Source organism: Lepisosteus oculatus, chromosome 7, assembly GCF_040954835.1.
Source record: "Lepisosteus oculatus isolate fLepOcu1 chromosome 7, fLepOcu1.hap2, whole genome shotgun sequence".
NCBI lineage: Eukaryota > Metazoa > Chordata > Actinopteri > Semionotiformes > Lepisosteidae > Lepisosteus > Lepisosteus oculatus.
This window is the reverse complement of record NC_090702.1, coordinates 4,428,881-4,456,808: the sequence shown is the minus strand read 5'-3', so window position 1 is coordinate 4,456,808 and position 27,928 is coordinate 4,428,881. Positions and strand designations below refer to the sequence as shown.

Genomic DNA, 27,928 nt, shown 5'->3' with positions numbered 1-27,928 from the left:
TTTGCTTTTGTTTCTTATGTTTGTTATAGCAATAATAAACACATTTTTTTAAAGAAAGTGTTCTGGGGTATTAGAAATGTACATGCCTGTAAGGATCAGATGAAAAGCATCTAGATTCAGATTATATAATGCTGGGGACCCCAAATCCATTTTTTAAACAAGAGTCCAGTAGGTTTTGTAAGGCTCTTTCTGTGGTTAAATTTGTTTAGATAATAAGACAATTAATTAAAGCTTAATTGGACTAATCTGATACTTCAGGACAGATCTGTGGCTGTTCATGTTTCTAGGAAACCTACAACATTTACTGGATCGTTACCTTTGAGATGCAGACTTGTGGAGGCCCAATGTAAAAGTAAATATCCAAATGAATATAGAATAATGGGGGCGGTACAGTAGCACAGGCATTAGCAGTGCTGGGGCCCTGGGTTCCATTCCAGGCTTGAGGTACTGTCTGTGTGGAGTTTGCATGCTCTCCCTGTGTTCATGTGGGTTTCCTTCAGGCTCTCCCGTTTCCTCTCACACTCCTGCTAGCAGGTTAATTGGCTTCTGGGAAATTTGGCCCTGCTGCAAGTGTGTGTGAGTCTTTGTCTTTGTGTGCCCTTTGTGGTGTCCTGCTTGCCTGGTGCCCATTGCTTGCTGGGATAGGCTCCGGCTCCTCCACAGCCCTGAACTGGAGGAAGTTGTTAGAAAAAGGATGGATGTTTGTTTTCTGTCATTTCTTTCCTTTCGTTTTTTTTTCATTTCTAATATTTGTCATAAAATATACAAGTGGTTGGCTCCTCTCATGTGTTTGTTCACCTGATATGAAACAACACCTGATATGACAGTCCTATGAGATCGGCAGTTTATGTATGAAGGACCATTTTGTCCTATAGGTTTTTTTCAATTTATTAGCTTCTGTTCGGATGTTTCTTTTTGTAATGTTGGCTTTGGGAAGTATTACCACATTGCCATCTAAAATATACAGCACCTTCCAAAAACTATTCAGTGAAGTCTGATTTTTTTGAATTGCATATGGTATTGACACTTTTCTGAAGAGGGTATTTATAGTTCAAACATGAATGCTCAGCCTGCATTTTTCTATGGGTGAAAGGAGTTAAATGTCAAAGACAAATGGCAAAGTAAAATGAAGGCAGACAGGGTAAAAGAAGTAATTCAGCTTGGAAGCATACTGCAAATGTTATTAGTGGGTTTCTTTTCCACCACAAGAACTGTTTATGACTTGACCTGAGTACCCGAGGAAAACTAATAGTCAATGACCATTGTAATGAGCACTTTGAAGATCTATTCTATCAGGAATCCACTGTCAGCAGTAGTATATTCAGTTCTATCCCACAACACCCAATTAGAGACCAGCTTGAAACTCTACCAGTACTTAAGGAGGAGATGAAAGACAACACACAGATGAAGAACCACATAGCCGCCAAAGCTGATGGAATTCCCACTGAATTTATTAACATAATGGACAGGACGAATAACACTACCCCTCCACACTGTCATCACACAGATCTGGAATGAAGATGTAATTCAAAATTATTTCAAGGAGTCCACGATGTGGACAAACGTGGTGAAAGGGGACAAATGTGACTGGGGCAATTCCCGACAGACCTCTCTGCTGTCCCGTCACTGGCAAGGCAAGAATCCCAAGTACTGTTACTGTCTTATTCTTCTCACGGGTGAACCTCTCCCACTATCCCAAGACTGCTGTGGAGTGGTGACACTGTGGCTACGGATCTGCACCTGTGGTTGGAAGGTTGCCGGTTCAAATCCCACGGCCGGCAGAGGAATCCTACTCTGTTGGGCCCCTGAGCAAGGCCCTTAACCCCAGCTGCTCCAGGGGCGCTATACAATGGCTGACCCTGCGCTCTGACCCCCAGCTTCTCACACTGACTGTGTGTCTGATGGAGAGCAAGCTGGGGTATGCGAAAAGATGAATTCCTAATGCAAGAAATTGTAAATGGCTAATAAAGTGATCTTATCTTATTAAAGAAGGTTCTTTTCTCCCAGCTGAACCAAGAAAATTGCATCGGAGAGAGTGAGAAGAAGCATTTCGAAGACATGGTGAAAGCAAAAATGAAGACCTGACGATTTTGCAGAGCCACATCCTGGGAGCTGATGTCCCTTGACAGAACCAGATGAAAGAAGGATATCCGGAGAGGAGCCTAGGATTTTGAGACCCAAAGAAGTGAGAATGAAAAATGTAAGAAAAGTGTTTATTTGTCCATACCACAAATGACTGTCTGTTCATGTACAGCTCCAGTCCATTTAGACTGATTGGTACTTGACTTGATACCTCGATACACCTGTTCAACTCCCCACAGAGTCTGTAGATTCCTTATCGACCTTATCAGCCATCTTTGTGTTCATGCAAAAATCATCTTTTTCACTTAAATATCTTCGCTGGTTGCCCAAAAAGAGCCATATTCAGTTCAGTTTCTTGTTACTGACGTTTAAGACTGTAAATAATCTGGCTCCATCATCTCCATCATCATCTCTGAACTCTTCCATGTTTGCACCCCTTCTCTTAGGCTCTGGTCAGTTGAGTTAGATCTCTTTGCTCATGGAATGTGATTCATGGAACTCCTAAATGGCACAGTACCTACAGAACCTCTGGTGACACAAGTGTTAATGAACCGATTGATTTATTAGTTCGATTTTTTGCACTTTGATCACATACTGACGACTAATTCGGTCTTTTAAGGATGTGATGACTCATTGTGAGGTTTGTCCAAAGCACAAAATGCTAATTAGTGGGTCTTATGTCCGATTGAGCAGTGTTTTGCATTAACATAATATTAACCCCATTGTTTTAGTGTAGTTTCATTTTTTCATGCCACCAACCAATACAAGATGGTTTTCACGGGAAGCATGCTAAGGAAATAATGGTGTCAGCTTTAACTGTAATGCTAAATGCTGCCACAATTTTAACAATTTCATAATGATAACAGCAGTAACGTTATGTAGAGTAATATGACAATTCATCCCAAAGTATTTCTGGAGAAAGTGCAGTACTGTACATGTGAGCAATTTCTCATCACCCCTTAAGAACGTACTTCAACGAAAATGAGTTTTTTTCCCTCTGTAGTTACTTGGTTTTGCAAGGGTGTGAAACATTGTTTTTTATTAATATAAAGCCTTTCCATATATGGTGTCAAATCTCACATTCAGAGTACTGTATATATAATACATTTTTAGTTTGTAGCTATAATTTATAGTAAGCCTTAAACCTTTTTGTAATATTCTATATATACACAATAACAGTGTTTTACGTATATCTTTTTGCTTGTTTTGTGAGTATTGATAGCACAAATGGTGCTTCATTCTGTTTTAATCCAATACCATCATAAATGTAACTCCATACTGGAAGGCTACAACACGATACAGTCAATAAGCGTGATATTAGCAAAACTTGATTAGCTCACTTCATTTAGCATTAAATAGAATTTCATACAAGGGTGAAATTAATTCATTTCTATGTTTGAAAGACAAAACAGAATTGTGGGAGGGGTGTAGTTCCTGGAACAAGCTACCCAGCCACATCATTGAAGCCAGTATACTGTCCTCCTTTAAAAATCAGTTGGATGAGATCATCCCAACAGGACAGAAGGACTTCTTCTTTACACAAAGGGTGGTGGGAGTGTGGAACAAGCTCCCTGGCCATTTTGCTGAAGCCAATACACAAGCTTCAACTAAAAATCAATTGGGTAAACTCTTCCCAATAGGACTGGAGAGGCGTCTTAACACAAATGATGGTGGAATGTGGAACAGGATGTTGTTAGTGCCAAAAAAGGCTGGATGAAATTAACCTTGGGTCAATTATTTGTTAACTACCAAATGGGCCAAATACCTTCTTCTTGCTTGTAACCATTGTCATGTTTTTATAAAACAGATGCTTTTTGTTGTTATTTTCAGGGAGAATAATACCAAATAGCCTGTAAAGCCCATGGAAATCTGTATACTGAGCTTCTCTAAACAGGAAATCCAATTATTAATGAAATATGCTAGAACAAAGTGTGTATATTTTATAATAAATAAAGGTGTAAAAAATAAATGAATGGTAAAATTACTTGGGGACTTTGTCTCACCAACAATATGGCTAAAGTACATACAGAAAAGAAAGAAAAAGATGTCACCATCTACTGCTTTATATAGTCTAAAAGTACATAATCTTCAAGGGGTATTCATTCATTCCTGTTTTGTTTTCTGCAGGATGTGTCATTGTAGTATACAGCATGTGTGTCAGATGAAGTTTTTATCATTACGTTGAATCTCGACTGTAGTAAAGGATCACAGATCTACTGGGTTTATTTTCTCCACTGTTTTGTAATCAAGAACGTTCATCTTTGGAAATCACCCAGCTAGTAGTTTTTTTTATTTTTTCATGATCAATATAAACAAATAATATATACAGCATTCATAAAATGTCTGTGCCCCTCCTTTCATGTTTGAGGCAATAGGTGTGCAATAGTGTTCAGTCTGTGCATTAATCTTTGTGAGAACATTACCCTGAAAAAAGGATAACATTGTGACTGTAGTATTTTCCTCATTGTATTTTAAACAAATTTCAATTTTAAATGTTTACATTTTGGATCATTTTGAGAAGATAAAACTCCTCAAAGGAAGTGGCTGAATATTGTACTGTCATGTCAGACCTTTTAAATTTGTTTTGGAAAATTTGTCTTCAGTTTCAATCCTTGAGATTTCAACTTCCATCGGTTGTACATTTCTGTATGGAACGTGGTATTTTCAAAGAAAGGAGTGGACTATTTGGCTGTGGGTTGATACAGATACTGTTCGTGTCAGTTGGTGATGGAACAATGGCGTTCATATTACATAAAGTACTGTAATATGTGTCATATCCATTTTTGATTTTCTCCAGAGACTGTAAGCTAAATGTATGGTTGTGTGTGTATGTATACATAATGCTCTATATATACTGTATGACCTAATTTCACAAGAAGCAAAGAATCACTAATGAAGACTTTCTGCTTTTGTAGCTGCTTTGCGCTTTGTCTGTTTCCTTACAGAGAGTGACAGAAAGCCCATGAAGTTCATTTCAGGACAGGGAAATGCTTTTCTTTCCAGCGTGAATCATTTTGGAAAAATGAGCCTCTGGACTGAATTGCCCTGCATTTTGGCATGTTTCTCTATACTGCTTTATTGTCTATTTTGGCTGAACTCACAGTTCTGTGCTCCCTGCCAAGAAAACTTCAGGTCCTTTAAAGATACAGCAAGCAAAGCCAGTTCCTGAGTCAACCACGTCCTGCGAGCAAATAAAATAAATCTCTATAGAGTTCTGCCATTCCTTCCTGTTCAATTTTAGATTCCAGAGGGAACTGAGCTGTTTTTCAGCATTCACAAAAGCATACACTTTTTTTTAAGTTGATGGGTAGCTGGAAGTATGCTTTTTATGTCTTTTAGGTGTTCGTATTTAACGCAGTGAATATTAGCCTTGCCCCTGCCTTGTTCAGTGTTGTTTTTAGCCTCCTTGTTTGATAAGTAAACAAATTTTCCACACAGTCTGGAGTTCAACAGACATCCTGTGCCAAGAAACCTCAGGCTATCTGCTCATGCCCATAACAGTCTAGCTGTTTTGCAAACAAATCTCGGCAGTTCACTTGGGTCCCTTGAACAAAACAAATGTCCCTTTCACTCAGGCAGTAATATGCAGTGTCTTTATGCAAGTCAGTCTTAGTTTCCAACACATAATGCTGCCATTTCCATGAGTGTAGTGTCTTTTTTTATGAAAAGTTTTGGATTAGAAGGTGATGGGTTCAAGCTGCAGCTGGGATCTACTGGAGCCTTGACGCAAGTCTGAAATAAGTCAGCCCTAGGATGGCAACCGGCCTAATTATAATGACTGATTGCCTCTAGGTTGGCACTTTGATCAGCCTGTGAACAATAAATGGGGAAAATAGAGCGCACTGATTGGCTGCCTTTCTGCTTCAGACTGAGAGAAGCAGCCCTCGTGATCTGATTAGCTGAGCCAAGACAGCAGGAGAATGGTTGCATTGGACTAACTCTGACCAGACAATATCTTGTGCGGTTGTCAGTGATGTCAGAAGGAAATGGCATTTCTAAGCAGGCTGAGTGCCAAAACAGACATTTGTGTTAGCCTGAGACAGCCTCCACCTGCAAGGCTTGTGTCGGGTTTTTTTTTATGTGGCCTGTCACAATTCCTCACTTGCTAATGGAAGTGTCTGCATCCAAAATATTTTTTTTTGCCTGCATCCAATATCTTAAAGATGCACATGGAAAATCTAGCTTAGCGGTAATGTTAAAGGTCAGAGCCCTGAAATCTTTCACGTGCCCAACGATACCTGAATCGTTTTGACACCGTTGGCTAACTGACGGGCACTGAAATATGGGTGACTGTGTGTATTGTCTTTGGGACAACAGTGTTCATTCTCTGATTGACAAAATCATTTTAAATTTATGAGACCTACTGTGCGGTGTCTTTCCCACCAGTGTTATGTCACAGGTGTCAGTGTCCTTGGTGTCTTTCTTGTCGATGTGCTGTGGGGCGCTCAGACAGCATACAAGTAAAATTCTGAGCTGGTGCACGAGGGAACAAACAAACGAGTTCAAAAAGTGTCAACCTTATTTTATCACTAAATAATGTTTTAAGTGTTGTTATGGTTTTACCTCATTAGTATAATGGCAAATATCCTTATCTGTCACATGGGAGAATGAGGGTGATTTCTTGAGTTTTAAGAGGTTAACGCCAGTCCAAACTGGGATCTTGTAAGTTCACATTTTGGTGCGTACCACAAGGATGGCCTAATTTGGACCACAAAAGGTATTGAATTAATTGAGATTCAGATATATTTGGTCCTTTAGCCAAGTTGTAAATAACTGAATAGGAGTGTGACCTATGATGGCACCCGTGAGTATCAATAAGGTGGGTAGGTTTTGTAGTAAGATGGAAACATTTTCAAAGCCAACTGTGCTGAGAAAGCAAAAATACAAAGTCTGTGATGAAGAGAAAGGCAGCTTAGCAACTCGGCCTTAAACAAGAGAACAGGTTTGAGTCGGTAAACAAACTGATCACCGTGGGCACAAAGACGAACCCTAAACCCTGCTTCTGGCTCCCCCTAATAGGAAAGACAAGTCTCCATTTTAGCCTGGGCAGGGTGAGAGTCTGTAGCCTCACACAAGATGGCGGGTGCCAGACACTTTGGATGGGCAAAACGATGATATCGCATGACATAATAGTACAAAGGAGGTATTTTAGGTGCAATGGCAACAACAATACAGCAATCAATGAAATGTCATTACACAGGTGGGTTTATGCATGTAATTGTAATTGCATATGTAATACTAGCAGAATTAGCAGGAAATGCTAATTAGTGGGTCTTATGTCCGATTGAGCAATGTTTTGCATTAACGTAATATTAACCCCGTTGTTTTAGTGTAGTTTCATTTTTTCATGCCACCAATCAGTACAAGATGGTTTTCACGGGAAGCATGCTAAGGGAATAATGGTGTCAGCTTTAACTGCAGTGCTAAATGCTGCCACAATTTCTACTGCTGCTTTTCATAATGATAACAGTAGTAAAATTATTTAGAGTAATACTCTATGACTATTCATCCCAAAATATTTTTTGAGAAAATACAGTACTGTACATGTGAGCAATTTCTCATCACCCCTTTAGAACTTACTTCAGCAACAATGAGATTTTTTACCCTATGTAGTTACTTGGTTTTGCAAGGGTGTGAGACATTGTTTTTTTAATCAATAATATAATATTCCATATTTGGCGTCAAATCTCTCATTCAGATTATATATTAAACTTTTACTTTGTAGCTAAAATTTATAGCAAGCCTTAAACCTTTTTTAGTATTTTATATATACACAATTACATAGTGTTTTACGTATATCTTTTTGCTTTTTTTGTGAGTATTGATAGCACAAATGCTGCTTCATTCTGTTTTGATCCAAAACCATCATAAATGTAACTCCATACTGGAAGGCTACAACACGATACAGTCAATAAGCGTGATATTAGCAATACTTGATTAGCTCACTTCATTGAGCATTAAGTAGAGTTTCATACTAGGGTGAAATTAATTCATTTCTATGTTGAAAGACAAAACAGAATTGTGGGAGGGGTGTAGTTCCTGGAACAAGCTACCCAGCCACATCATTGAAGCCAGTATACTGTCCTCCTTTAAAAATCAGTTGGATGAGATCATCCCAACAGGACAGAAGGACTTCTTTACACAAAGGGTGGTGGGAGTGTGGAACAAGCTCCCTGGCCATTTTGCTGAGGACAATACACAGGCTTCCACTAAAAATCAATTGGATGAGCTCTTCCCAATAGGACTGGAGAGGCGTCTTAACACAAATTATGGCGGAATGTGGAACAGGATGTTGTTGGTGCCAAACAAGGCTGGATGAAATTAACCTTGGGTCAATTATTTGTTAACTACCAAATGGGCCAAATACCCTCTTCTTGCTTGTAACCGTTCTCCTGTTTTTATAAAACAGATGCTTTTTGTAGTTATTCTATTCTCAGGGAGAATAATATCGAATAGACTGTAAAGCACCTGAAAATCTGCATACTGAGCTTCTCTAAACAGGAAATCAAATTATTAATTAAATGTGCTAGATCAAAGTGTGTATATTTTATAATAAATGAATGGTGAAATTACTTGGGGTAATTAAGGTGCATCGAAAGACGTTGCTGGTGCTAAAAGACAAGAGGTTGTGGGATGAAGACAGGGTTAGTCCTCATAACAAGGAGAACTAGCAAACACTATCCATTCTTGAATTCGAACAAAATCTTAATTTCCTTGGCCACCTGTACGAATGCCTCAAAGGTGACATTCAGTGGAGACAAGAACGCAATGTTATAGGCAGGCTGGTTCCTCAGAATAAACAGTGAAACATGAACCAAAGGGCACGAGTGGAAACTGTGAAGGTGTATTTAAAACTAAGAAGAAGAGGCACTTTGTGCAAAGAGTTATGGGTGAAACCAGGTATGCAACCATAGTGCTAAGGTTGACACCATCACTTTTCTCAAGAAACAGCTGGACAAGTTCACTGGTACAGATGGCTACGAAAAACTCCTAACAGTGAGCAAGGAGGTCCAAATTTCCTTCTCTCATTTGCCAAGTCTGTATTTTATTTATTTGACTGAACACGTTACATTTGAACTCATTTACAAACCTAGGTGTTTTATTGGTTTTATTACTTAATTTTTTTAAATTCAGGTAAAGTAACTTTTTCAACGGTACCAGTCCAAAATCCTGACCATTGCGCCATACTGCTGTCCTGTTAAATTATTTAAAAGAGATCTCAGAAATTCCAGCCTGTTCGGTTGAGTTTAAGTCTGTCACTGTTTCTAGATTCTCATCCTACACTTTCTTCCAGAATCACCGCAACCAGGCTCAACAGCTTAGTTGGAGAACTTGTTACAGATACTTGAAGTTGTCATTTTGAGGCCAAACAACACCTTTTCTTAATTTCTGCTTTGGGTCAGAAAGTTAAATTAGATGATGAACAGAATGTTTAAGTGAGAAATCACTGACAGACTTTTTTTGGAATATCTTTTTTTGAAAGTAAAAGCTTCATGTTTTGGTTTCCATATTAAAATGTGAAAAGGTGGACCAAAGACATCACACCAACTTGTTGCATTCTCTGACTCCCAACTTTAATTTATTGTGTTTATTTTCAGTCATGTCGTATCGTTTAAACATATTTTGATCTGATTCCTTCCCTTCATTGAACTAATTAAAGAATGCTTCCTTCTACTTTTATATCTTGATTGTTTCTCATTCAGATTCATTTTCAATTGAAAGAAAATCAAGTAGCTTTAAGGAATTATATTAATTGCTCCTCTTTAATCCTGCTTTGATATGCCTGTCATTCTTGCAGAAACCAGATTTTATCCAGGGATGGGAAAGATTGAGATTATATCAAGATGTATATTACCTCTTATTCCCAAAATAAATATCTCTTTGCTGGCAATTGTAGCACCATCCTATCATATAGAAATCTGATTCACTATTCCTGGCTTGGGTGAATTTTGAATAGACTCCTGCTGTTGTATATGACATCATAACGTTTGTTTATAAAGCGCCTTTCCAAATGCAAGGATGCTGTACATCATGAATAAAGGGAAAGACAAAGACAAAGTAAATGAAGGAAACAAAAAAACACAAAACAAGAGCATACAGATTTTTACAAATTGATTGTATTCGATCAGATGTAGACCTTTGTGAACAGGTAAGTTTTAAGATTAGGTTTGAAGAGAGTGAAAGAAGTTGTCTCCTGTAAAGTTCGAGGAAGTTCAACACTGCAGCAGCGACAAAAAAGGCACAGCCACCAAAAGTCTGTGATTTAGACCTGGAGACAATGAGTAGAGAACCGGCCTCAACATTGGCGCCTACAAGGGAACTTGTAAACATGGAGGAGTTTAGAGATATCTGATCAAGCCAGATTGTTTAGAGCCTTGTAAGTCAGTAACAGGATCTCGTATTGAATGTGGAATAGCTGAAAGACAGGATAACATCAGGAATAGCCACTGGGCTGTAAATAAAATGGTCACTTGTAAACCCCCCATCCATAGTAATACCGTAGGGTGACCAGCGCTGGACTCACAACAGTTTTGCAAACATTTTGCAAACATTAAAATATGCAGGCGTCTATGATGCCTGATATTGCTTGCGTCAACCATCTTTTCCTCCAAGCCCCAGACTCTCTCTGTTACGCATTCCACTCGTGCCGCTCTCCCTTCTCGCATTCCCACGCACACACCCGGTAAGACAAGCTCACGCCGCAAGTAACGCCAATCACCTTCTCTTCCGTCTCTATTTTAGTTCTCCTTTTTCCTCACTTCCCCGCTCACTATTGCGGATTCTCCTAGAGCTCCCTAGTGCGCGGTTTACTTCTGGTTTGTCTCAGGTTTTCGAATTCCTAGTCTGTCTTTCGTTTACTCTTTCGTCTTGTGATTTGGATTGCTGCTTCCCCGTTTACGCCTCCGTGTTTCGACCGTCTCGCCTGCTTCCCGGATTGGATTTTTGCCTAGTGATTTGGATTGTTGCCTCCTGTTCGCCACCCTGTGTACCGACTTACTCACCTGCCTCCTGGTTTACGTTTTTGCCTTGCGATTCTGCTCAGTGCTTTCTCCACTCCAGAGTCCTGCATAGGATCCTATTGCTCTAGCAGCCCACTCTAACAGAATAGTGAGCCGACATGGATCCAGCGGACCAGAACTCCACTGCCACCTTTTTGCAACAGCAGTCCCACGCCCTTCTGCAACTGACTTCTGCTGTTCAACGCCTAGTGGACCACACCACCCGGCCGCCACCCCCTCCAGTGGCACCTGTGCCTGTCCCACCCCTGGTGGCTGCTGCTGCTTGCCCCTTGCCCCCTCCCACCCCGGAGAAATTTGAGGGTGACCCAGCAAAGCTCCAGAGCTTTTTAACCCAGTGCTGGATGGCCTTCCACCTTCGGCCAGACTGTTTTCCCACCGACAGAGAGAAGATTGCCTTCTTGGTCTCCCACCTCTCCGGTCGCGCCCTGGACTGGGCTACCTCCCTCCTTGCTCAGAATCTCCCCGTGACTGCTGATGTCAACCAGCCGCTGCTGCCATGCAGTCCATTTTTGGTCAGCTCCACTCCCACCACATTGCCATCTCCCGTCTCACCTCTCTCACTCAGGGTTCCCGTTCGTTCCAAGAATATGCCACGGAATTCCGCCTCCTGGCCTCCCAAGTTCCCTGGAATGAAGAGGCTCTTATTCACCAGTTCTGCCAGGGCTTGTCTTCTGCTTTACAGGACCACCTCACATATCTTCCATTGGACTTTCCCTCCTTACAGCACCTCATCTCCCGTCTGGCTGAAATTGACATCAGGCTCCAAGAACAACGTGCCCGGCTCCCTCCCCCTCCTGCCACCCCCCGCCCGACCACCTTCTCCAGGCTGTCTTCTGAGGAGCGACGCCGCCGTTTCTCCCAGGGTTGTTGCCTTTATTGCGGGGCTGCTGACCATCTCCGAGCTTCATGCCCTCTCTGCCCCCCCCGCACTTCCCTGCCCTCTGTCAAGGTCGGTATTCTTTCCCCTGCTGCCCCTTCTGGCCTCTTTTTGCCTGCTCTGGTTTCTGGGGATGGTTTCAAAGAATCTCTTCTGGCTTTTGTTGATTCAGGCGCAGAAGAAAACTTCCTAGACTCCGGACTCGCCACCACTTGGAATATTCCTCGCGTCCCTGTTTCTCCCCCTATTCGCCTTCTCACCCTGGACGGATCCCCTCTCACTCTTGTGGAATGGCAAACTATTCCCCTCACTCTCCGCATTGGTGCCCTCCACTCTGAGAGCATCCAGTTCCTACTCCTCCACTCTCCCTCCCACCCCCTGGTTCTCGGATACCCTTGGCTGAAGATGCACAACCCCCATTTTCACTGGTCCAACAGTGAACTACTCGCCTGGGGACCCAATTGTCATCATCGCTGTCTGCAGTTGCCTCTCAGATGCTCCTCTGTGCACCTCGCCCAGGAGGACACCAGCGGAATCCCTTCTGTATATTCGGACCTGCACCTCGCCTTCAGCAAGCAAAGAGCGCTCTCCTTGCCGCCACACCGTTCCTCCGATTGCGCCATTGACCTACTGCCTGGAACCCTCCCTCCGAGAGGACGTATCTACCCTTTGTCGATTAATGAATCTGACGCCCTGGAGTCCTACATCCGTGATTCCTTGGAATCTGGTTTCATTCGCCCGTCTACTTCTCCGGCCTGTGCAGGTTTCTTTTTTGTCGAGAAGAAGGACGGATCCCTGCGGCCCTGCATCGATTATAGAGGTCTTAATGAGATCACCATCAAGAACCGGTATCCCCTTCCACTCATTAACTCTGCACTGGAATCTCTTCAGGGAGCCTCCGTCTTCACCAAACTTGACCTACGGGGTGCCTACAACCTCATTCGCATCCGTGAAGGTGACGAGTGGAAGACTGCCTTCATTACTACTCTGGGTCATTATGAATATCAGGTCATGCCCTTCGGCCTGGCTAATGCTCCTGCTGTATTCCAGGGTTTTATGAACGACATTTTTAGGGACATCATTCAGAAGTATGTTTTGGTTTACCTCGATGATATTTTAATTTTTTCTCCCAACATGGATGATCATGTCCTTCATGTCCGCGAAGTACTCACCCGACTCATCAACAACCGTCTCTATGCCAAGTTGGAGAAGTGTACTTTCCATGCGTCCAGGATCCACTTTCTAGGATACATAATTTCCTCTCTGGGCGTCGAGATGGACCCTGCTAAGGTCTCTTCTGTCTTGGACTGGCCCACACCCAAGAACCTGAAACAAGTGCAGCGTTTCCTAGGCTTTGCCAACTTTTATCGCCGTTTCATCCGAAACTTTAGTTCTGTTGTAGCACCCATCACATCCCTTACTCGTAAAGGCCCTGGACAGGGAAGGTGGACCCCAGAGGCTGATCGGGCCTTTCGTCGTCTCAAGCAGAACTTTTCCTCAGCCCCAGTTCTCCGTCACCCCGATCCCTCTCTTCCGTTTGTGCTCGAGGTCGATGCCTCCGCTCTTGGGGTCGGCGCCATTTTATCTCAACGCCATGGTCCGAAGGGCACGCTCCATCCGTGCGCTTTTTTTTCAAGACGCCTATCCCCTGCTGAGATGAATTACGATGTTGGGAACAGGGAACTTTTGGCCATCAAGCTTGCCTTGGAGGAGTGGAGACACTGGCTGGAGGGGGCCCTCCATCCCTTTACTATCCTCACTGACCACAAGAACTTGGCCTACCTGCAATCTGCTAAACGCCTCAACCCCCGCCAGGCTAGGTGGTCCCTGTTCTTCTCCAGGTTTCGTTTTTTCATTACCTATACTCCTGGCTCCAAGAATATCAAAGCTGATGCCCTGTCCCGCATTCACGACCCCTTGGACTCCGAAGACCCGCCAGCGCCTATTGTGCCGCCTGACAGGTTTCTCGCAGCTGTACGTTGGGACATCGAAGACAAAGTGAGACGGGCTCTCCAGAACCTCACTGTCCCTCCCCAGTGCCCCCCAGACCGCCTCTTTGTTCCTGATGCAGTGCGCTCCGCAGTTCTTCAATGGGGCCATGACTCCCGCTTCGCTGCTCACTCTGGCACTCGTCGTACCATCGAATTCATTTCCAGGGACTTCTGGTGGCCTTCTCTTAGATCTGACGTAACAGAATACGTACGAGCCTGTCCCACCTGTGCTAGGAGCAAGACCCCTCGACAGAAGAAGGCGGGTCTATTACAACCTCTTCCTATTCCTTCAAGGCCTTGGTCTCATCTCTCGGTCGACTTCCTGACAGATCTCCCAAACAGCCACGGTAAAACGACTATCATGGTGGTCATCGACCGTTTCTCTAAAGCTGCGCATTTTGTTCCTCTTCCAGCCCTCCCATCAGCGCGGGAAATGGCGGACCTTTTTGTCCAACATGTTTTCCGCCTCCATGGCATTCCCAAGGATATTGTTTCTGACAGGGGCCCGCAGTTTATATCTAAGTTTTGGAAGGCTTTCTGTCAGACCTTAGGGGCATCCTCCTCCCTCACTTCTGGTTACCACCCCGAAGCCAATGGTCAGGCGGAGAGGATTAACCAGGACCTGCTGACTTACCTCAGGTCCTATGTCTCTGCCGCCCACGATAACTGGGCTTCCCTCCTCCCCTGGGCTGAATATGCCCATAATTCTCTCTATACCTCCTCCACGAATATGTCTCCGTTCCTCTGTTCACTGGGCTATCAACCATCGCTCTTCCCCGACACTATTCCCGATTCTGATGTCCCCGCTGTTCGGGCATATTTTTCTTCCCTCCCGGAACTCTGGAAAAAGGCCAGGACTGCTCTGCTCAAGACCTTTAGGAGACAGAAACTTTCTGCTGATAGACAGCGACGTCCCTTTCCCCGTCTACGTCGAGGCCAATTCGTCTGGTTGTCGTCCAAGAATATTCCACTCCAGCAACCTTCCCGCAAGCTGGGTCCTCGCTTCATTGGCCCCTTCAGAATTCTATCCCGTGTTACCCCTGTTTCTTACCGCCTCGCCCTCCCCCCCACCCTCAGGATTCACCCCACCTTCCATGTTTCCCTCTTGAAGCCCTACCACAGATCCCCACTCTCTGCTCGGCAACCTCGCCCACCTCCTCCCCGACTGATGGATGGAGTTCCCACCTATACGGTGAATAAGATTTTGGACACCCGATGGCGTAGAGGGATCCGCCAGTTTTTGATTGACTGGGAGGGTTATGGCCCAGAGGAACGTTCCTGGGTTTCTGAAGTGGATATCCTGGACCGAAACCTTATTCGAGATTTCCTTCACACCCATCCCGCGCCGGTTATCCGGTCGTCAGGAGCCGACCCTGTGGGGGGGGGTACTGTTACGCATTCCACTCGTGCCGCTCTCCCTTCTCGCATTCCCACGCACACACCCGGTAAGACAAGCTCACGCCGCAAGTAACGCCAATCACCTTCTCTTCCGTCTCTATTTTAGTTCTCCTTTTTCCTCACTTCCCCACTCACTATTGCGGATTCTCCTAGAGCTCCCTAGTGCGCGGTTTACTTCTGGTTTGTCTCAGGTTTTCGAATTCCTAGTCTGTCTTTCGTTTACTCTTTCGTCTTGTGATTTGGATTGCTGCTTCCCCGTTTACGCCTCCGTGTTTCGACCGTCTCGCCTGCTTCCCGGATTGGATTTTTGCCTAGTGATTTGGATTGTTGCCTCCTGTTCGCCACCCTGTGTACCGACTTACTCACCTGCCTCCTGGTTTACGTTTTTGCCTTGCGATTCTGCTCAGTGCTTTCTCCACTCCAGAGTCCTGCATAGGATCCTATTGCTCTAGCAGCCCACTCTAACACTCTCGGAGTTAATAACTCTACACGTCTGTTATCAGGGACAGCTCAACTTGTGTTTTGCCCCTTTTTCCCTTCCACTTGCGTGTCTTGTTCTTGATTCCTTCACCTATAGTGACAGTACTGGAAAACGGAGTTGGAATCCAGGCTGAAAGATACACACGGTGAGTTTCAAGTGCAACGCATGATGTTTGTTAGATTTACACAGGGCCGTTTCCAGTTGGATGTCACTAGTGCATCCTCCCCTATTGATGTCAGGAACTATTGGAGTTCATTCTGCTTTATTTACAGCACATTAGTCTCTTGAAGATGCTTCCTGCTAAGAAATACATTGTGGATGTACTTCAGATAAAGTGTATTACCTTTACTCAGCATGTACTTTCTGTCCTGAAGCACAGTAGTGCTCTGCTGGGTTGCAATATCACATTGACTCTGGCTCTAGCCTTCTTGTTTTTTTTTACCATTATGGTAACCAGCAGTCTAAGGTTTATGGCTTTGGAGGAGGCTATGTAGTTATGGCAGGCCGAGTAAGGTTACTAGTGCCTTTTTCAGGAAAGGTTTTAGTTCAATAAAGGATAGCAGCAGAAAAAAGCCCAACAAATATGACGTGTATCAAGTGTTTTATTTCAGATGGTTCTGCCTGCATAAAGTTAGGAATTTGAATTTCGGGACCTCTTGAAATCTGAAATGATTCCTTTAAATTAGATCCAAGGATGGGTGCTCTCATGCAGACCTTGCTGACGTGACTGCTAATGGAGTTTACAACAGAAATGTGTGGGAGGAAAGTTAAATCATATTGTGGTCTGCTCTCCTACATCCGTTCAGATCCATTTTCTGACCACTTTATCTAGTACAGGCGCGTGGGGGAGCACGCAAGCAACAGACGGAAGGCAGGGTACACCCTGGATGGGACGCCAGTCCATCACGGGGCAGACACAGACTCACACACACTCACACCAGGGCCAATTTTCCCCTAAGTCTATTAGTCTACTAGTATGAGTACAAAGTACTAGTACTTTGGACTGAGGGAGGTTACCAGAGGAAACCCAAAAGAATATGGGGAGAACATCCAAACTCTATAATAATAATAATGATGATATTTGCTAACGCTTATATAGCGCTTTTCGGGACAGTCCACTCAGAGCGCTTTACAGGTAGTGGGGACTCTCCTCCACCACCAATGTGTAGCCCCACCTGGATGATGCAACGGCAGCCTTAGTGTGCCAGTATGCTCACCACACATCAGTGAGGAGGAGAGCATAGTGATGAAGCCAATTCATAGATGGGAATTATTAGAAGGCCATGATTGGTAAGGGCCAATGGGAAATTGGCCCCTACTCTAATTACCATAGAGAATCAGGACCTCGAATTACCATAGAGAATCAGGACCTCGGTTTTATGTCTCATCCGAAAGACAGCGGCTGTTTTATAGTATAGTGTCCCCGTCACTATACTCGGGCATTAGGACCCACACAGACCGCAGGGTGAGCACACCCTGCTGGCCCCACTAACACCTCTTCTAGCAGCAACCTTAGTTTTTCCCTTGAGGTCTCCCATTCAGGTACTGACCAGGCTTCTGAGCTTCAGTGGGTTGACAGTGTATTAATAGTATACCAAGAAACAAATCCAGTGTCCCAGCACTGTGCCTCCTGGGTTTACTACATATAGAGTGTACAGTTTATACAGTATATCTTATCCTCTGGATGTCCCTTTTAGACATTCTCGCACACCTCTCTGACACCCCTTGTACACCCTTGAAGCAGCTCCTTGGCTCATTCCTAGCAAAAGTGGAGGGGTGCCTCATCCTCGCTGAGGCAAGGAAATGACAAATAACCTCTAATACATATCCCCATTGCGTTCGTTAAGACCCAACCCAAGTAGTGAATTTGCGTATTGGCCTTGGGATCTCATCGGTCTCTTTCTTGAAGGATCGAAGGGAATCCGTTTCAGTTGCATGGCTGGGTAGCTTATGTTTTTACACCTGAATTAAAGTCCCTTCGAAGCCTCCTTGTTCAATTAACAATTCCAATAAAAACATTCCTCGAAAGGGGAATATAATTTTAAATGTTATGGAGCATATTTGTGATGGAACGTTTATTTAAGAGCATAAGGTCATAACACAGTTGTATTTAGCAGGTATTCTCAGAAAACCAAAAGCAACAAAATATTTACAATTCAGTGATGGAAATTAAATTTGGCCAATGTGACAAGCAGTTACATGCACTGTCTGTCGCATTAGAAGTTTTACAGAAATACGTTTTTACAGAAAGTGAAATGTAAGTCATAAAACAATGGCAGTGCTGTATTTCCCTGGAATTTGAACTTCTGAGGTCTTACAACAGAGCAACCTTGCCTTAAAATTTAAGTCAAATGCATATATTTTTTTTGCTTTAAGGTTTTATAAAAAAACAGCAAGATTTAAGATGGCTTTTGTTCTTAACACTAACTTGAAAATTCTTCTTTGGAAGGGTATTAATAACAAATATTCTTAATGCATAAAACATATGCTGGCTTAACTTATATAGGAGCTGTTAAAAACAGTTATAACAAACAGAACCCACTTAGGGAGAGGGAAATGCCAAATTTTCTAAAAATTGACTGCTGGCTTGTACACGCATATCAGACTTGGATGCAGATATCCTGTTACAAAACAAGCAAACAATAATGACATTAATTTAAGCTTACTGTTGCTGATGCATTTTACACTAATATACGCTTTGTCTATTCTATAACTTGGTTTAGTGTGTTTTATTTCGTATTTGTGGTTTTTATTTCAGCGTGATAACTTAAATGTCAAACCCATGTTGTTGTTTTCTTATTTTAGCGTTTCCTAGCAATAAGGACAGCGACCTTTTAGGAGGAGGAAAACTAGCAGGAAAAAAAAGTTTTTTGGGGAAAACAGTTTTAAACTGTTTTCAGTGTTACGTTGTGCATTAATGATTTCTTCAAGTAATTGTTTTTTTAATGTCTTTGCAATGCAGAAGTTCTTTCTGATGTTGTGGTATGAAATGATCAAAGTGATCACAGAATAGAAACAGAAATGTATTTTGCTAAAGCTTATGGTCAATAAACCCGCTGGTCTTCACAGGAGATGGAAACAAGTCGTTACAAAACCAAACTTGTTTTAAAGACAAGTTTCTGTTTGCGTGATCTTGAACATTTAATTCATAGACTTTTGAATTCGTCGATTCAAAGAAAACACCTTTCCTTTTAAGCCTGGAATATCCCAGGCTGGGACTATATCATTTGACTATCAGTAGAGTAATCGGTTTGTGTGGACAAGACAGGAACACAGTGGAGGAATAAAGACTTTTATTGGGTAGTGAAGAATGACTCACCAAATGCCACTGCTCAGCAATGCATATTGAGCCTTTAACATTACAGCACTTTAATCACAATATAATCAGCTCACGAGTGCCGTTAAATAGAAAACATGTTTACGGGGTCATTAATTGTGTTACAGGGGTCAAACATACACACAGAGTATTTTCAGTTGCAGTTTATAAGATCACTTTATTAGCCATTGACAATTTCTTGCATTAGGAATTTGTCTTTTCGCATACCCCAGCTTGCTTTCCATGAGACACAGACAGGGAGAGAAGCTTGGGGTCAGAGCGCAGGGTCAGCCATTGTACAGCGCCCCTGGAGCAGTTGGGGTGAAGGGCCTTGCTCAGGAGCCCAACGGAGTAGGATTCCTCTGCCGGCTGCGGGATTTGAACTGGCAACCTTCCAGCCACAGGCGCAGATCCTGAGCCACAAAGCCCCCGCTCCGCCCCTTATCGTCACAAAGAATCCAGCTGTGTCTCGGCACTGTAGGCAGGTGAATTGTTTTGTGAATTCGTCTGGGTCCTGTGCAGGCCTCATTTGTCTGTTGCTTTCTGGTGCTGTTGAGTGACGAGTTTGGCATGTATCTTTAGTAGACCTTTCTAAAAGAAATGTAATGCAGTTATAGAATATTGTTTTTATTTGGAACTGAGAATTTCTCCTGTAGAATCCAGCATAGAGCTAGAAAACGTCAGCTCAAATTTAAAAAAAAAACAGCTAATTTGGTAAACGCTTCAGGTGACTTAAGCAACATTACTGATTGTAATCTTATAGTTGTATTGTTTGCTGATACTGCAGAGACTGTTGTATGAAGTTGGCTTAGGGGTGCTTTATTCTGAAAGGAGCTAAATGATTGAAAGATGAATTAAATCATGTTTGGTATTGATTTTACATTTTGTTACTGTATTAATTATGAGATATCTGTATATCAGTTCGGTGGAGTGGATACATCAGTGCAGTTTGGTGAAGATACTGTACAGAGCAAAGAGTACAAATGAACAAGAAACAAAATTGTCAGGGACAAAGTATGAAGGTAACATTTTTGTAGATGGCACTTCTCCCCTGGGTTCAATTTCAGGGGTGCTGTCTGTGTGGAGTTTGCATGTTCTCCCTGTGTTCACATGGGTTTTCTCCCACAGTTTAAATACTTTTAGGTTAACTGGCCTCTGGGGGAATTGGTCCTTGGTATGTGAGTGTGGCGTCTCATTCAGGGTGTACCTTGTTTGGCACCAGTTGTTTGCTGGGATAGATAGACTCTGGCTCTTCCGCAACCCTGTTTGGATAAAGCTGTTAGAGAATGGATGGACTTAGTGGGTGTCATAGGGAAAAAACAAAAACTGGAAGAAGCAAAACGAGCAGAGCTGGGAAAACACAAGCAGAGCTGTGTTCAAACCGAATGCACAGAAAATGGATATTCTTCGAAGGCAGGCTGATTCTGCTGACTGTTTATTCACTCCAGTTCCTTCAGGCAGTGTGTGCTCTGTAGTTAAGAGCTACCTGAGAGTCGACAGCCAACCCTTTCTCCTAGAAAAAGAAAGCTTTATCAATTATTAATCATGACTAAACAAGCATCACTCAAGTTACAGTGAAATGTTTTGATGTTGAGCTTCTGGTCTCCTCTGAACACCACTGCTTACTTAATGTAGTTCTCTATTGAGCCTCTGTTACAGTGATTTTTTTTCAGACTTATTAAAGGCAACATTCTGGCCTGATGCTCTACACAACACATATATTTATATATCTGGAAGCCTCTAGTGTTAAAACAGAGTTTTGGTAATACTAAACATATTTTGACTCCACATGATATTTACTTGTTAATTTATATGCTTATATAAATTATATGCTATATGCTAGAGAGCATTATAGCAATTGTATGCTATATGCTACATGCAAAACATGCTTCAGTGAAATGTATGCTTAAAAATTTAAATTGTGGATTTAAATTTGAATTAACACTAAAAATACAAGTTGAGAAGTTATTTGAAATCTCACAGTTGTGTGTGTCTTTGAATATACTGCCAAGACGACAAAAAGTGATAGTCCATCAGACAGTGACACAAAATAGAGCACATATAGGGACCTTTGTGTTTCCCAGACTCTGTATTCTGGAAGTTACTGGACTGTGCAGTGTCAGTGTGTTCTCCTGGTTCCTGTGCTGTTTGGGGTTCTGGAACAACCTACTCAGCTATGTTATTGAAAAAGATTCCCTGACTCCTATCAAAAACCAGCTGGATGAGATTCTACAGTCACTTAGCAAAAAAAGACCAAACAAGGTAGATAGGCCAAATTGCCTTCTCTTCTTTGTAACCTTCTTTATGTTCTTAGTACAGTAAGTACTTTATATTTCGGGGTTAGAAAGATTCAGCATTGATGAGTTCATTAAAACCCACAGTAAAAGTAAAACGGACACAATAACTTGTAAAATCTCCAATTTACATCACAAAATAGACAATTTCCAGCTATGCGCAGTGCCATGTTCTGTGATTCAGAAAATTCAGAACAAGATTTTCGGTGAGGTGAAGCGGCCCTGTTTCACTGTAAACAATGTATGAATCCAACTCTCTTACTCCAATAGAAATATTGCTCTAGACTTCTTAACTTGTTAACTCCACATGCACAACACTTTGGAAACTTTCTGCTGCCGAACATGTACATTTTCGCTCATAAATCACATTACATCAGTCATTACAGTGACTAGTGAGCAGGAAGGGCCGCTTCATGTCACAAAGATTTCTGTACAGTCAATGAATTTATTGTTACAGACGTTTAATAACCTGTCAAAAAATTGAGACTGCAGTTCCCCTTAATTGTTAGTTCACCTGGGAAGCAGATTTGTTGTAAAGCTCTGTAGGATCCTGGGTGGAGATAAGGAGTATAGTTTATAGGTGTTGTTGAATTAAGACTGTAAAACTGGAATCATTTGGAAATCATCTCGCACTAAAATTTGTTCACACTGGACCACAGCAGCAGGGTTTTCAAACTCCCATCTCAATTTTTCCAGATTACTTTTAATAATAATAAACTTTATTTTATATAGCGCCTTTAAAGGTGGCTTCTCAAAGCGCTTTACAGGATGACAACAACAATAAATAAGAAGAATACACAAGATACAATATAAAGAGGAGACCGTGGATGGTGGTACTAAGAAAAGCTGAGGGGTGAAGAATGGAACCAGTTAAGTAAAGGTTTTTCTGAAAAAGAGGTTTTTGAGTCTGGATTTGAAGGAGTTTAGAGAAGGTGACTTTCTGATATCCTTTGGGAGAGAGTTCCAGAGCTTGGGGGCATAACAGGAGAAGGGCCTGTCACCCATACAATGTAGACGGGCTTGGGGGACAGTAAGGAGGGCAGAATTAGAAGAGCGAAGGTTGCGAGGTGGGAAATAGGGTGATAATAGTTCAGACAGGTACTGAGATGCCAAGCCATGCAGAGCCTTATAGGTGAGCATTAGGATTTTTTGTAGACAAATGGAAGCAGCCTGTAGCATATCAAGTGTTTACCCATCAACAGCAAGGTCTTCAAGCAACCTGTGAAAAGCAAGGTGTGCTGGAGATTGATCTGTGAGGTAAGCAACAGAAATTATTTACTAACCATACCCTACCACATATGAACTGCTCCCAGCCATCTCGGTAGCCTCCAAATTTCTGTCCAAAAAGACCCCCTAAAATATTTGCAGACAGCAACAGTGGTACAGCAAGGCTTTGATTATGTTAGCAGTAGCACCCGCAGTTGTGAAGAATTGTTTGGTTTTTTGAAAGGGAGAATTCGTATTAGCGCAAATATTGTCTCAGAAATCTCAGCAGTCTCCAGGTTTCTTTTCCATAAATTAACCACTTCTGCCACTGATGGAGAAAAATAAATACAAAAAGCCAGTCCATTTGTTTTAGTCACGGTCACAGCTTATATCAGGGCCTGTATATAGACTACCTTGCCTGCCCAGGGGATGCCATAGGAAACCCAGGGTCATATTATTGTTGCAAGTCCTGGAAAGAGATGAGGTTTTTCCCATTCAAAATATCTATTTAGAACATAAATTCTTGGTCACTCCGATATGTGACATATGATATGATATCTGTTTTTTTTTTCAGAAAAGTACAAATGCATGTTAAAATTGCATTACTTATTATTTGTGCATTACTAATCTGACTTGGACAACTTTATTTACATGGGTACGTTGTTCTGTAACTTGTTTTTGCACCTGTTTTCCTTGTCTGTTTCTGTAATGTCAGTGCAGGAAGATGATATAATCAATCAGAGGTGAATGCAGATACTCAGTGGGCTTCAAGTTGATTTGATCATAGATAAGGAAACATTCAAATGAGCAAGTGTTTCTGGGAGACACTGTGAAACACATCCACTTAGTAGTGCTTTCTTATTGACAGTAATGGAGATGTGATATGTTACAAACCCCTTTTTCGGATGTTGCTCGTTATAATTTAAGAAATGTTTCGGATTTAAATGTCACACAAGGTTGTTGTTGTGTGATTGGGTTATAGTATTGCCTTAGAGATTATATTGTGCAAATTCACACATGTTGAGAGTCCTGAGAGTTTGGGGCATATTACATATTATACAGAGATCTACCATAATATTGTAATTATTTTTCAATGGTTTGACCTAGTTTGTCCAGATACTTCATCTCCTTTGTCTAAAGTGCTGTTCTTTTGGTTGTGCCATTCTTTATTCAACACTCAAACCTCTTCTTTGCTTGCTGTTAAGGTCACCTATTCAGTATAAGAAATGTAGACATGGAAGTGCAGTGTTGTATGCTGGTGTTCTTATTTATAAGCATGTGGTTATGATCAGCAGTGATTTGAATTAAAAGATGTCTGCTGGTGTTCTAAGCAAGAAATATACATGTTGACTTGGTACCCTACATCTGATACACAAACATCCTTATGGTCCATAACAATGTTTTCCTTCTAGCTACAGTATGTATCACATTAATTATGATCTGTCCATCCAATTTTTAAACCCCTTAATCAAATTCAGGGTCAGAGTGGAGCTGGAACCTATCCCAGCAAACAATGGGTACAAGGCAGGGTACACCCTGGATGGGATGCCAGTCCATTGCTGGGCACAGAGGGAAGCTCACTCTCAAAACAGAACTACCCCTATGACTTGGAAGGAAACAGGAACACCCAGAGGAAACCCACATAACATTAAGACATTAATGTTTATTATTACTCTATAATTGCTCTCTCAAACCCTCAGTCCTTAGTGGTGTGCTACCTGAAACATTCTTAACCTTCATAAGATATTGCACAGTGCATTGGATATGACAAAGAAATCTGCAGATTGCTTTTTGTACTACATGCTCGAATATCCCCAAACGTAATGCTCATGGAGATGGGTTCTTATCAAAAGTCGAACCCTTTTTGGTGGAAAAATAATTATCAAGGTAGTGGAAACAATCACAGAGTTTTCAGTCTTTCATTCCTGCAAAACAGTTCAACACAAAAAGTAACACAATACAGAGAGGTCCTGAATAAACGAATAAATGGCCACCTTTTCCAACCCCTTAGGTACATATTGACAGCATACTGTACGTGTTTTAAGAGGAGTTTGTAGGTTGAAATTCTGCTGGTTTTTCTTTCATCCTTTTTAATGATTAAATCCAGACCGGTTTATTATTAACACCTGACCCTTTCCTGAGCAAGGGACGTGTCCCAACGTGCACGCTGTTTATGTCATGAAAGACTGGGCCTTTGTAGACTCACCTGTTCTGAGAAACTCCACGTCACACTTTGCATATATTGTGCAATTCCTGTACTACGCAGAATGTATGATATTATCTTGTTAGGTTAGAGTGTGTGCGATTTTAGAAACGCGGTTATATTTGCAAAACAGGGAATTCTTATGATTTACAGGGAAAGGTTGTTTGCCTTAGACCAACTGGTTTAAAACTGGTGATAACAACCACCTGTGCTTGAGAATAGCTCACTGGTGGCAAACAATGTACTTGGACTCTCTTTCCCTCTCAGTGTTTGCCCTGTGACCCAGACACCACCTGTCTGGTGCCATAGTTACGGAGACAGCTTTTGTAGAGAAGGTTTCATGGCCTTAAGGCAACAGCTTTATTCTGTCCAAGGATCTTTTCCAACCTCATCACAGAACTGGACATTCTCTGTAGCCGAATATGGTAAATTGCAGTGTTTCACATATGATAAATTAACAAAAAACCTAAAAGATGTCACAAGCCATAAAGCTTCTAAATTGTGATGGACTGAATTTCTGACTGTCAGACTGAAGCCGTTTCATGCATGGGGATTATTAGGAGGCCATGGTTGGTAAAGGCCAGAGGGAAATCTGGCCAGGACACTGGCATACCACCCCTACTCTTTTCGAGAAACACCCTGGGATTTCTAATGACCACAGAGTCAAAACCTCAGTTTTACATCTATGGAGGACAGTGCCATTTTTTACAGTATGGTGTCCCCATCACTATATTGGGCATTAGGATCCACACAGACTGCAGGGTGAGTGCCCCCTAATGGCCCCACTAACACCTCTTCCAGCAGCAACCTTAGTTTTTCCCAGGAGGTCACCCATCCAGGTGCTGGCCAGGCTCACACCTGCTTAGTTTCAGTGGGAGATAGATCGACAGTCCATTCCAAGGTGCACGCAGACACAAACAGACATGCACACACTCACACAAGTCAAATAACCTACCAGCATGTCTTTGGACGCTGGGAGAAAACTAGAGCCCCCAGAGGAAACCCACGCAAACCCAGCGAGGACATGCAAACTCCACACACAGCACACCAGGGACTGAACCAAGCACTCCAAGGCAGAAATACTAAGCACTAAACCACTGTGCTGCACATTTTCCTTGAAATGTTTATTGGCTTTTTACTCAGGGGAAGAATAGCCATCCACAGTTATTGAATTTATTGCATTCTTTGAAGGCAAAAAAGCTTGCATCTGTTTTGTCATTCTTTACAAGCATGGCTTTGTGGTTATTGCTGATGTAGAACAAAGGCACTCCCCTGAGAACCTCACTAGGTTTGTCACGGACCAAAGAAATGAATGCTGTACCCCAACAAATCTCTTGCTGGAGAACATCTTCCCATTTCAAATGACACCTTATGTTCTTGTGAAGTTCTGAAGTCACTCCTGTTTTCGTGCTTGAATTCTAATCTCTCCACTCCCTTTCAACATTGTGCGAGACTGAGGAATCTTGATTTCCTTATTTAAAACTACTTTCAGAGTGAACAGATGATGCTTGTCCGGCATTTGATTGCTTTGTTGAGCAGCTTCCTGAGAACAGAGAAATTTCCCAAATGTATTTCGCTGTATTTTTATGAAATCTTAAAGGAACCAGAACCAGAAAGTTAAATATTTGTTAGCAACTGCCCAAAACATCTGCATTTATTCAATGAAAGTGTTGAGCAGTAATATTTTTTTTTTATTAACCTGTGGCTCAAAAACAACTTTTAACTAAAGTATGGATAAATAAAAACTAGATTGTTTTATGGCAATTAAGTTCTCAATGTGTACTGTACAAGTGATTCTTCATAAAAGGGCTGTATCTTAAGTCTTCTACCTGAAATCAGCTTGTTTCTGGCTCAACAGGCCACATCTTATGTTGGAGTTCATTGATCTGATCATATCTTATTTATATCTTATCTTTTTAAGGGATGAAGATAACACCATGTGCCGCACTGCGCTAATTACTTTTTAAAAAAAAGGTTCCCAGAAACCCTTTCATAAACAGAAAAATCTTTTTTCATTACTTCTTATGGGAAACAATTACGATCCATTCCGGACCCCAAAAATGTCACCCTTTTATTTTGTTTTACCACAAAATGACAAAAGAAACGGTAATAACTAACATTCATGCTGTGGTTTGTGTTTTAGTAATAAAAAACACTGCTTACCCAGTTAGACATCATAAATCATACCTGAGTACAGGACACTGGTGTACTGTACATTAACCACGTCATTTGCTTTTTCTGTAATTACACACACTCTAACAATTTTTGATTTTCTTAACATCTTTAGGGTCCGTGATGTAGTCTTAACCAAAGTAAGAACGCACACAATAGTGAACAATGCACGAGGCATGATGCGGTGAGCTCTATGAAGCTTGTCACTTTGTATTCTAGCTCTCACCCACAATACTGTAGTTATTGGAATGTGATGCATACACTCGATATGAAAGGAGCTGTATGACGCCTTCCACTTTATTTATTTATTTTTTAACGTGAAGGACATTTTTCTTCGTATTGCTTCTTCTCAGTTTCGGAGTTGGCTTTCGTTATTCGTAATGTGTGTAGCAACTCACGTGTTTGGTAGTGTAGAACTTTCCTTAAAAGAACTGTTGTAAAAAGAAGACTGGGTGTATCCTGAGAGGCATAAGGTATTAATACAATTTTACAGTGCGTTGCCAAGCTTCAGCATTTTAAAAAGGTCCAAAGGCATTGTGTGAGATTTACAACAGCTTTCCAGTTGAATAGTCATTGGAATATTTGGTGTGTTACTCTACGTTTAATAATAATAATAATAATAATAATAATAATAACTACTTACACTTATATAGCGCTTTTCTGGACCCTCCACTCAGAGCTCTTTACAGGTAAAGGGGTCTCCCCTCCACCACCACCAATGTGTAGCCTCCACCTAGATAATGCAATGGCAGCCTATTGTACCACAACACTTACCACACATCAGCTATTAGTGGGGAGGAGAGCGGAGTGTTGAAGCCAGTTCAGAGGTGAGGATTATTTGGAGGCCATGATTGGTAAAGGCCAAGGGGAAATTTGGCCAAGACGCCG

At 42.0% G+C, this 27,928-nt stretch overlaps 1 long non-coding RNA gene across 5 annotated transcripts in view; it reads left to right on the top strand.

The window, feature by feature from the left end:
- Nucleotides 1-27,928, top strand: part of LOC107078085 (uncharacterized) — a 139,631-nt gene that overhangs the window by 12,312 nt on the left and 99,391 nt on the right. For 3 of the 5 annotated variants that reach the window (XR_011190035.1, XR_011190037.1, XR_011190034.1), the window contains exon 3: nt 2,008-2,200. The exons of the other annotated variants lie outside the window; for them this stretch is intronic. This is a non-coding gene — a long non-coding RNA (uncharacterized lncRNA). The remainder of the gene's footprint in view (nt 1-2,007; nt 2,201-27,928) is intronic. 5 annotated transcript variants of the gene reach the window in all.